Source organism: Rhagoletis pomonella, unplaced genomic scaffold, assembly GCF_013731165.1.
Source record: "Rhagoletis pomonella isolate Grant_MI unplaced genomic scaffold, Rhpom_1.0 Rhpom_scaffold_00008, whole genome shotgun sequence".
Lineage (NCBI taxonomy): Eukaryota > Metazoa > Arthropoda > Insecta > Diptera > Tephritidae > Rhagoletis > Rhagoletis pomonella.
Window position 1 is genome coordinate 33,295,422 of NW_023458562.1, and position 8,727 is coordinate 33,304,148.

The 8,727-nt window shown below is 30.5% G+C and overlaps 1 protein-coding gene across 2 annotated transcripts in view; it reads left to right on the forward strand.

Annotated features, from left to right (window-relative positions):
- Positions 1-356: 356 nt before the first annotated feature.
- The window catches only part of LOC118744651 (protein goliath), a 110,901-nt gene continuing 102,530 nt past the window's right edge, over positions 357-8,727 (forward strand). Inside the window, exons 1-2 of one of the 2 annotated variants that reach the window (XM_036477807.1) lie at positions 357-781; positions 2,861-3,512. The gene's annotated coding sequence lies outside the window, so the exon portion shown is untranslated. The remainder of the gene's footprint in view (positions 782-2,860; positions 3,513-8,727) is intronic. The other variant, XM_036477808.1, reaches the window with a different exon arrangement.

An 8,727-nucleotide genomic window follows, 5' to 3' on the forward strand; every position in this document is an offset into this window, starting at 1 on the left:
TTACATTCATATATAATATAACATACATATTAGGGTGCCCATCGAAGATTATTTTTTTTTTGGAAATTTCAAGACCTTGCCCCCTAATTTCTTCATTTTTATGAGAAATATTATTGCTTAATTTTATAGATTTTTTAAAGGTCCCTTTTTTCTCTTTTTTTATAATTTTTTTGCAAAATAACCCTTAAATAGGGAAATTACCCACAATCTGGCATCACTGATCCCATTCCTCATAAGTCAATCAAAGCTCTATGTAATTTTCTTCACCCCAAAAATTTTCAGGGGGTCCAGGCGGCATGGCTCAGTTGCGTCGACGCTAGCGCAGCGCTCATTGCGGTTACTCGAACGACGCAGACCCATTCACCAGTAGAGTGCTGTTTTTTCTGAGTCGTGGAGAGTGCATAGGCAGCCATGCAGCCAGTTATTCAGTTAGCAAGGCACTGAGGCAGCGACGAGCCAGGCACCAGTCGTCTACAATCAGTTGCTTTTCGTATCTACAGCGAGTTGGTGGATAATCAGTCGCATAGCGTGGTCGCGGACTATTAAATTTACATACAAATTTTAACATTTGTATTGTGTATTTGTTAATTTATTGTGCTTTTTATTGTAATTCTAATTGGATGTGCGCGCGCGAGTAAATATAATTATTTGTGTGTGGCACATAGCGCATTAGAATTTGTAAAAATAAAATAACAAAAACCATTTCGAAAATATAACAAAATTCATTTACCTTAACGAAATATTGGGCGCAGAGTGAACAGCAAGGTGAAGTGTGTTGAAGGTGAAAATAACGGACTATTTAAAGCAGCGAATAGATTGTAAAATTGCGGAAATTTAATTGCGGGTGTAAAAACATACATACATATGTATATACTTTGTGTGGAAGAATTTTGAATGTTGAAAAAAGCTTAATTGTGCTGTAAATATTTAAAAATAAATACTACGTATTCAGATTTAAATAAAAATTTGTAAATGCAAATAAACCTTTAGTAACATTTTAACGTAATTTTGTGCCAAAAAGAGATTTTCTTGTATTTAATAACTACAAAGGTAACTTGTTAGCTACATAAATAAAAATATTTTTATAGAAATTCGAAGTGTGTAAACGGTGAGGTGAGCAAGATTATTTTAAACAAAGGACATTACAAAAAAGATTCAATGCACACAATTTTTCTGTCGACTGATTTTGAAAAAAAAAAATGTTAACTGATGCCCGGTTTGACAATCAATTTCAAAATTCATCAGATAGTTAAAATTTAAACAAAATAAATTTTATAATAAATTTAATAAATAAATAAATTTAAAATTTAAATTTGTGTTAGTTTAAATTTTAACACTCTGATAAATTTTAAATTGATCTTTAAAATCGGACATGAGTAACATAAAATTAAAAAAGAAAAGAAACATACTGAACAGAAAAGGTTGTTGGAAAAATAAATAATTAATTTAGAAGGCGAAAAAGTAACAAAAACAACAATATAATTTAAATTATAAAACAGAGAAAGTAAAAAAGGTTTACTTATGAAGAACTAAAACAAACAAAAAGAGATCAAAACAAAATTTAAATAAAATTTTAGGCGTATAAGTAGTTAGATTTCTTTATAAAATATTCCTTACTTTTTTGAAGTGGGTTGAAAATGAATTAAAAACAAAAATTAAATCAAAATAGAAATGATAATCAAGATAAAGTAAAAGAAAGCATACAAATAAATTTAGTAAAATTAAAATTAAATCAAAATAAAATTAAAATAAAACGCAAGAATAAGATTAAAAAATAAATAAAATACATACATACATATTTTTAAATGAAATAAAAGAACAAAAAAAAATATAAAAAAATAAATAAAGAAATGATATAAAATAAAAGAAAATAAAATTAACGAATATAAACTAAAATAAAATAAATTCAGCAAAAAATATTATATGAAAACAGAAAAAAATAAACTACAATAAAATATAACAAAATGTATTTAAAAGAAAGAAACAATTCAATAAATTAAAATAAAATAAAATAAAATAAAAATAAAAATAAAATAAAATGAAATGAAATGAAATAAAACAAAATAAAATAAAATAAAATAAAACAAAATAAAGTAAAGTAAAGTAAAATAAAGTAAAGTAAAATAAAATAAAATAAAATAAAACAAAATTAAATAAAATAGAATATAATAAAATAAAATAAAATAAAATAAAATAAAATAAAATAAAATAAAATTTACAAAATAAAATTAAATTTACAAAATAAAATAAAATGAACTAATTTAAACTAACCCACAATGAAATAATTGAAAAAATTATATGAAAATAGGAAAAGAATAAAACAGAATATAATATAACAAAATAGTATATAAAAACAAGATAAGATAAAAAGAAAACAAAATAAGATAAAGCATAAAAATAAAAAGTGAAATAAAAGAGAACAAGTAAAATAAAAGGGAACAAGCAAAATAAAAAATAGAATCAAAACCAAATAAACGAAAAAAATAATAATTTTGAAAAGTGCGAACTGAAACGAAATTTAAAAATAATGAACAGGAAATAAAAATAAATAAAAGTGAAACCAAATGCAAAAATAAAACTAAATAAAAAGAAATCAAATAAAGTAAAACTAAATAAAAACATATAATAAATCAAAATAAAATAAACTAAGAAATCAAATTAAATTGAATTAAACAAAGTGAAGCTTCATAAAATTTATTGTCTAAATAAAAACTTATGTAAATAAGTTCTAACAAATAAAGATAAAGAAAGACTCATTCGCCTCTTAAATATCCGTCGTAAAGGTTAGATTAGCTTAGATGGCGGCAAGTTGAATACTGCCTGTAATAATATTAAAATTTTTGCAATTTGTTGTCCGTAGCAACTTGTTTAGCCCGCCAACAACAACCAACGAAACGTGAACGAGCTAAATTGAAAAATATTCTCGAAATTTATTAGCTTGTTTGTTGTTGAATAATAAATAAAATTCTACGCTGGCAATTTTAATTTTCGGAACAACTCCAAGAAAACAACAAAAAATATAATAAAATAACGAGAAACTTGAATTAAATATTTATAGCTAGTCGCTTGCTTAATACAAGTATCTGATAGACGCTAAACAAAAGTCATCTTATAACTTGATTGCACAGCTGTTACAAACAAGCGTTAAGAGAACAAAAACAAAATACAAAACTTGAATAAAACAAAAACGCGAAGCAGAGTAATAAAACAATAACAAATTAATGCAAAAAACCCTTTGTAGCCAAAAAAATAGTTCACCCTAGAAATGCAAAAATTCAATTCTACATAAGTGGAAATAAGTGGCATAGTGGCATTCTACAGCTTCCGACTTGAAAAGCTTGTTTTTATTTTACTTTTGAAAAATCAATAACAACCGCAATCAAAACAAATCCACCAATTCCAACTGTTGTATGACTGAAAGTGCTAAATCTGAGAATACAGGCATCCACAAAACATAAAAATCTCTAAAATCAAATGTAAAAGTAACAAAGTGCCAGGCTATTGCATTCAAGGTGAGTACAAAGTAAAAAATAAAAAGAGTAGTGAAAGGTGTATAAATAGTAAATGTATGGTATGTATGTATGTACATATGTTTTTGGTGTACATAGAACAGGAAGTTGCGAGCGTGAAATTCCTTGACATCAATACAATTTCTAAGGCTGCCGCAGCAATCAAAATCTAGATTATCAACAACAATTTTAACCATTCAACAACAATTTGCAAAGTAGCACAATCTATGGGATGTACATTTATGTACAAACATCTGTACAACTTGTTTGTTGTTGTCCTCATTTCTGTTTGCCAAACATTATCCACAGCATTTTTCCATTTCTCAATTACGATACTTTTTTATCCTTTTTCACTTTTCTTTGCTGCTCCCATTCGAAAGCGAGTACCCAGTGGTGTTTAGTTTTCTAACGCCAATAATCGTTGCCTCAACAACAACAACTAGCAGTTGAAAAAGCAACAATAAGTAAGTATGTTTATAACACTACCGTTTGTTAGACAACTCACGTGTCTCTCGCGTGACTCGTACCAGTATTTGGCTCTCGCAGGCTGCGATACTCAGCTGCCCCCAAATCGTTTTTGATTATTCACTCCTTTTGGCGTTCTCTACATTTAGTTAAATTGCTCCACTCAGCACTTATTGAAATGTATTTCTTTCGTTGGGCGCATGCGCTGCAATTGCTGGTATTTATTTGGCTATTTGACTGCGTTGCCAGATCAGACATTTTTATATTTCTATATAATTGTTTAAAAGTTTGAAAAGCAAAAAAATGTGAGTGAACTCTAGGCTTAAATAGTTTTCATCGCAGCATAATTGGAACATCAGAAAACAGTACTTAGACTAAATGCATGCCGTTCATCGAACACTGATCCCAATTCTATTTTTTTTTTGTTGCATAAATTAGACCCCTTTCAGACACGTCAAGTCTTGATTTCAAGTCTGCTTGTTCGTAGGCGAAAGAGGTGAGACGAATGTAGGTACTCTTCCCCTCTCTTCGCCTACGACCGAGCAGACTTGAAACCAAGACTTATGGCCAATTTCACAATGCGTAGTTAACTCAGAATCGGGAGTTAACTACAGAATTTTGTACTGAAAATCTCTAGTTAACTGTCGTATCTGAGTTAACTACGCACTGTGAAATTGGCCCTTAACGTGTCTGAAAAGGGTCCTAAACCGATGCAGCTAGGAAGCGAGGTCAATAGTGATGGCACATGTAAGGATAAGTTCAAATATTACACCATTACATTCAAATATTATAACCGTGACCGCCTACACAGGACAATATGGGGATCTTAAGACGTTACGCTAGCTGACCTACCTACCAAAATTTCGTCGAACACTGGCAAATATAATTCAAGAATTAGGTGCTATTTAGGTGTTTTTAGGGCGACCAAAATTAGTTGAGATGCACATTCGGTTTCCGAAATATAAGCAAAAATTTGTTTTGGGTCTCTAGGGATGCATGGCGAGCAATATAGATACATCGGAGAAATAAGTATCGATGCTAATATATATCGGCAGAAAAGCATAGATATATCGATAATTTTCGGTGTTTTACAATTTGTAAGGTTCTTGTTAAATTTAAAGGAAAACTTAATATTTTGCAATTCCAACCAAAGCAGTATTCTGTTATTCAGTTAGAAGAAAAACACACATACTAACGCACTCCCCTATATTTAATAAGCCGTCCTATAAAACAAGAATAAAAGTGCATACCATCGTAAGATCGTTGGTGTTTATAGCTAAACTACTTGATTGGGTTAAAATTCTAGGAGCCCGCTTACAGGTCTATTCTGAATGTTATCGAACAGTTTGTAAACGAAAAATGAAATTTGTTTACTAGCAAAAACGGAAATGAGAACTTTTTTACCGGTTAAAAAATTTTAGTTTCCAAAATAGACTTTATAATCAATATGACAATGTCAATACTTTACTAAAAATAATGAATAATATTAGAACTTATGATCAATTAAAAAAATTTGAAGAACTAGTTAAGTTGGATAAAAAGTCTGACTAAACTCGATATTTAAAACATCGCTGAAACAGATATCGATGGCAAAAGTCGACTTTGGGGCCGATATTAACGATATTTAAAAAACATCAATGCATCGTTTGCATCCCTATCGGTCTCATCTTTTTCATTTCTGACCTAGAAAAAAGTTCGTCTATTAGTAGTAGTTAGCTGAGCCTACGAGCTTTAATGAAATATCCCACAATATCAAAATTGGGAATTAGAAACAGCTACGTTCCCCAACTAAAGCAATTGCTGTCAATACGAGTATTTGAAGACGGTGGCGTCTTACTCTTACTTAGGCTTACCATTGTACGTGTGTTGTTTTTTTTTTGTTTGTTGTTTTTTTTTTGTTTTTGGCGAATCGACTCTGCCTATAAGAAACTTTCCTATATTTTTGCAAATAGTTTTTGATGTACAAATTTCGTTGTGTTGTTTATATTTATAATAGGAATATGGGAGAGCATGCTCGCAACAAATGCGCTGGCGCGCTCTTCATCCATGTAGACACATACATACATATGTCCCCTGCATGTTGTTTCAAACAAATAGATTTTCCTCAATATTTCTTTAGTATTTTTATTTAATTAATTTTTCGTTGCATATTGCTTTTGCCTTTTGCAAATTTCAAATGAAAGAAAATTAAAAAAAAAAACAGTGTAACATGAAAATATACGAAATGAAGCAATATTTTGGTATGCAAGTAATCAAATGAAGTGTAGTGAAAATAGCAAAGTGGAGTAAGGCGATAAAGTGGCAGTGTCTAGATGGCTATTACATGCATTCATTAGTACATATTGCACAGACATACTTGCAGTAATAGATAGCAAAGTTGGCATAGATAGCAAAGGTGAGGCTAAACTGTTGTTTACACTAAGGTAGCCAGTTTAAATGACTGTTTTGCATATAAAACATGCGGGCGAATATTTCAATCAATGTATGTATATACATTAGGGGGGTGCCCATCGAAAATGCTTCTTTTTTTTTGAAAAATTCAACCCTTTACTCCCTAATTTTTTTCGTTTTTATGAGAAATATTGTTGCCTATTTCTATAGATTTTTTAAAGGTTATTTAGAGGTCGCGACCTGTCGATTTATTTGTAGGTCAGAAAATAGGATTTTGTAGATTTATGAGTTTTTGAATGACTATTTTTGATTCGATTTTAAAGATCGAATATGATATGAGAAGAGGATATATAGGCCTTTACAATGGTGTATAATAATCTATTGTCAGACTAGGCTTGTTGGGATTTTTTATGGGGTAAATTAAAAAAAATACGCATATTTCTCTTAAATTTTTAAAATTTGACCATCGATAATTTCTACAATTTCAAAACCGTTAGAGATCTGTGCATGCGCACTACTCAAATGGCATCTAATCAATGTGTTCTTCGAGTTTCGGGCATTTTCATTGATACTATAAAATTATATTGACCCCAAAAGGAAAGAAATTATTTTCTTACGTGTAATTCCTATGTAAAAAATAAAGAATCCACGCGGGACCTCTTAGAATTGTCCTAGAGAGGAGATATTCATGGAGGACCATATACAAAATTCTAAAATTTGAGTCTTATGTCGATCACATTGCAGGATTTTTTATTTATTTTTTGCGCGGTCTAATGTACATAAACATATATACTTTTTGTTGATATATGCTAGTAGTAGCATCATACCTACCTACATACATATAGGCATGCACACGCGACAAACGCAGCCGGTGTCTACATACCCTGTTGGGAAATCATTAGGCAAAAGCAAGTTCTGAGACAAGTGCTATAAAGCTGTCTGCAGTGATCAAATAACATGTAAAAAGAAAACTTATTCAATAAAACCAAAATCAATGCAAAAAACAATTCCTACTTTTGTTTTAAGAAGTTTCGTTGGGATCCCCAATATAATCTTCCGCTTTATACGAGTCGTTTAAAACTTATTAACCTTCCTACTCTTGACAGGAAAAATAATAATATTTCAAAACATTTTTTTCAAATCCATCGCGTGCATTATAATTTGTAAGTTCCTGAGATTTATGCAACAATTTTTCTTGGTGTTGCACTTCTGATTTAGAAACGAGGTTCTCATTCAATTGCTAAATGCTAATTGCTAAATTCTTCTATCGGAAGGAATGGTACCTTGTTTGGTAGTTTTTATCACGAATAGCACGTCACAGCTAAGGATAGTTGGCAGCCCTATTCTGGGAAAAAGTAAATACAATTTATATACTTTTGTGCATAGAAAAACTGTGAATACATGCATTAGACACAAAATTTTTGCCTAAAAAGAAATAGTAATAGCACCTCAGTTCCATATATGAACTCCAAGTATGTATTGCTAAATTTTGGCTCAGCTTCTCCTGAAATTAGTCGTATCGTCTTGCTGTTATCACACAAACGGAGCGACCAACGGTTTTACGTCGCCTCCGTACGGCTGATGTTTTTTATGAGAACTTTTTTCAAAGCAAAAATGTACTCAGAGGTTTGCAATTGCCTGTCGAGAGGCGACTCTGCTGGAAGAAAAATCGTTTTCTTATAATTTCTAGATGTGATTGGACCAGCAATTGAACTCGGGTCTCACCGAGTATTAAGTAGTAAACACCACAAACTACTCCACTGGATTTCCTGCGGGGTCTTCGTGCATGTTTTTACATTTACATATGTATATGTACATATGTATGTACACATACATTTATCAACCTTTCTGTAAGTGCATTGAACCATCTGCCAGTCGAAATATCTAGTTGGCATGCGATATTTAATTTTTGCCGTTGATACTGCCATTTTTCACCAACAATTTATAATCATGCAATCAACTAAATGCACATACATACATATGTAGGCTCATATAGACATATAGTTACACTCAAATATAACTACACTTATGTATGTACAACTACAAATGAGTTGGCAACTAGCAAAAGTAGTAGTTATATACATTAGGGTGGTTCTTAAAAATATCAACTAAATTCCAAATGGGGCACCTACTACGCACAAAATAAATACATCCACGAACATTTCAAAATTCAAACAAATTTTCGCGGATCGCTGCCAGGCGTGAAAAAAACATTTTTTAATCGCAAAAATTTTACAAAATTTTGACATAAAATCTGATAAATTTGACATACCATTGAAACTTATTCATATAAATTCATAAACTCGCTGAGTTATAACTGGTCAAAGTTAAAATTTTGTCGAGTTCTTGCGATAAAAAAAAA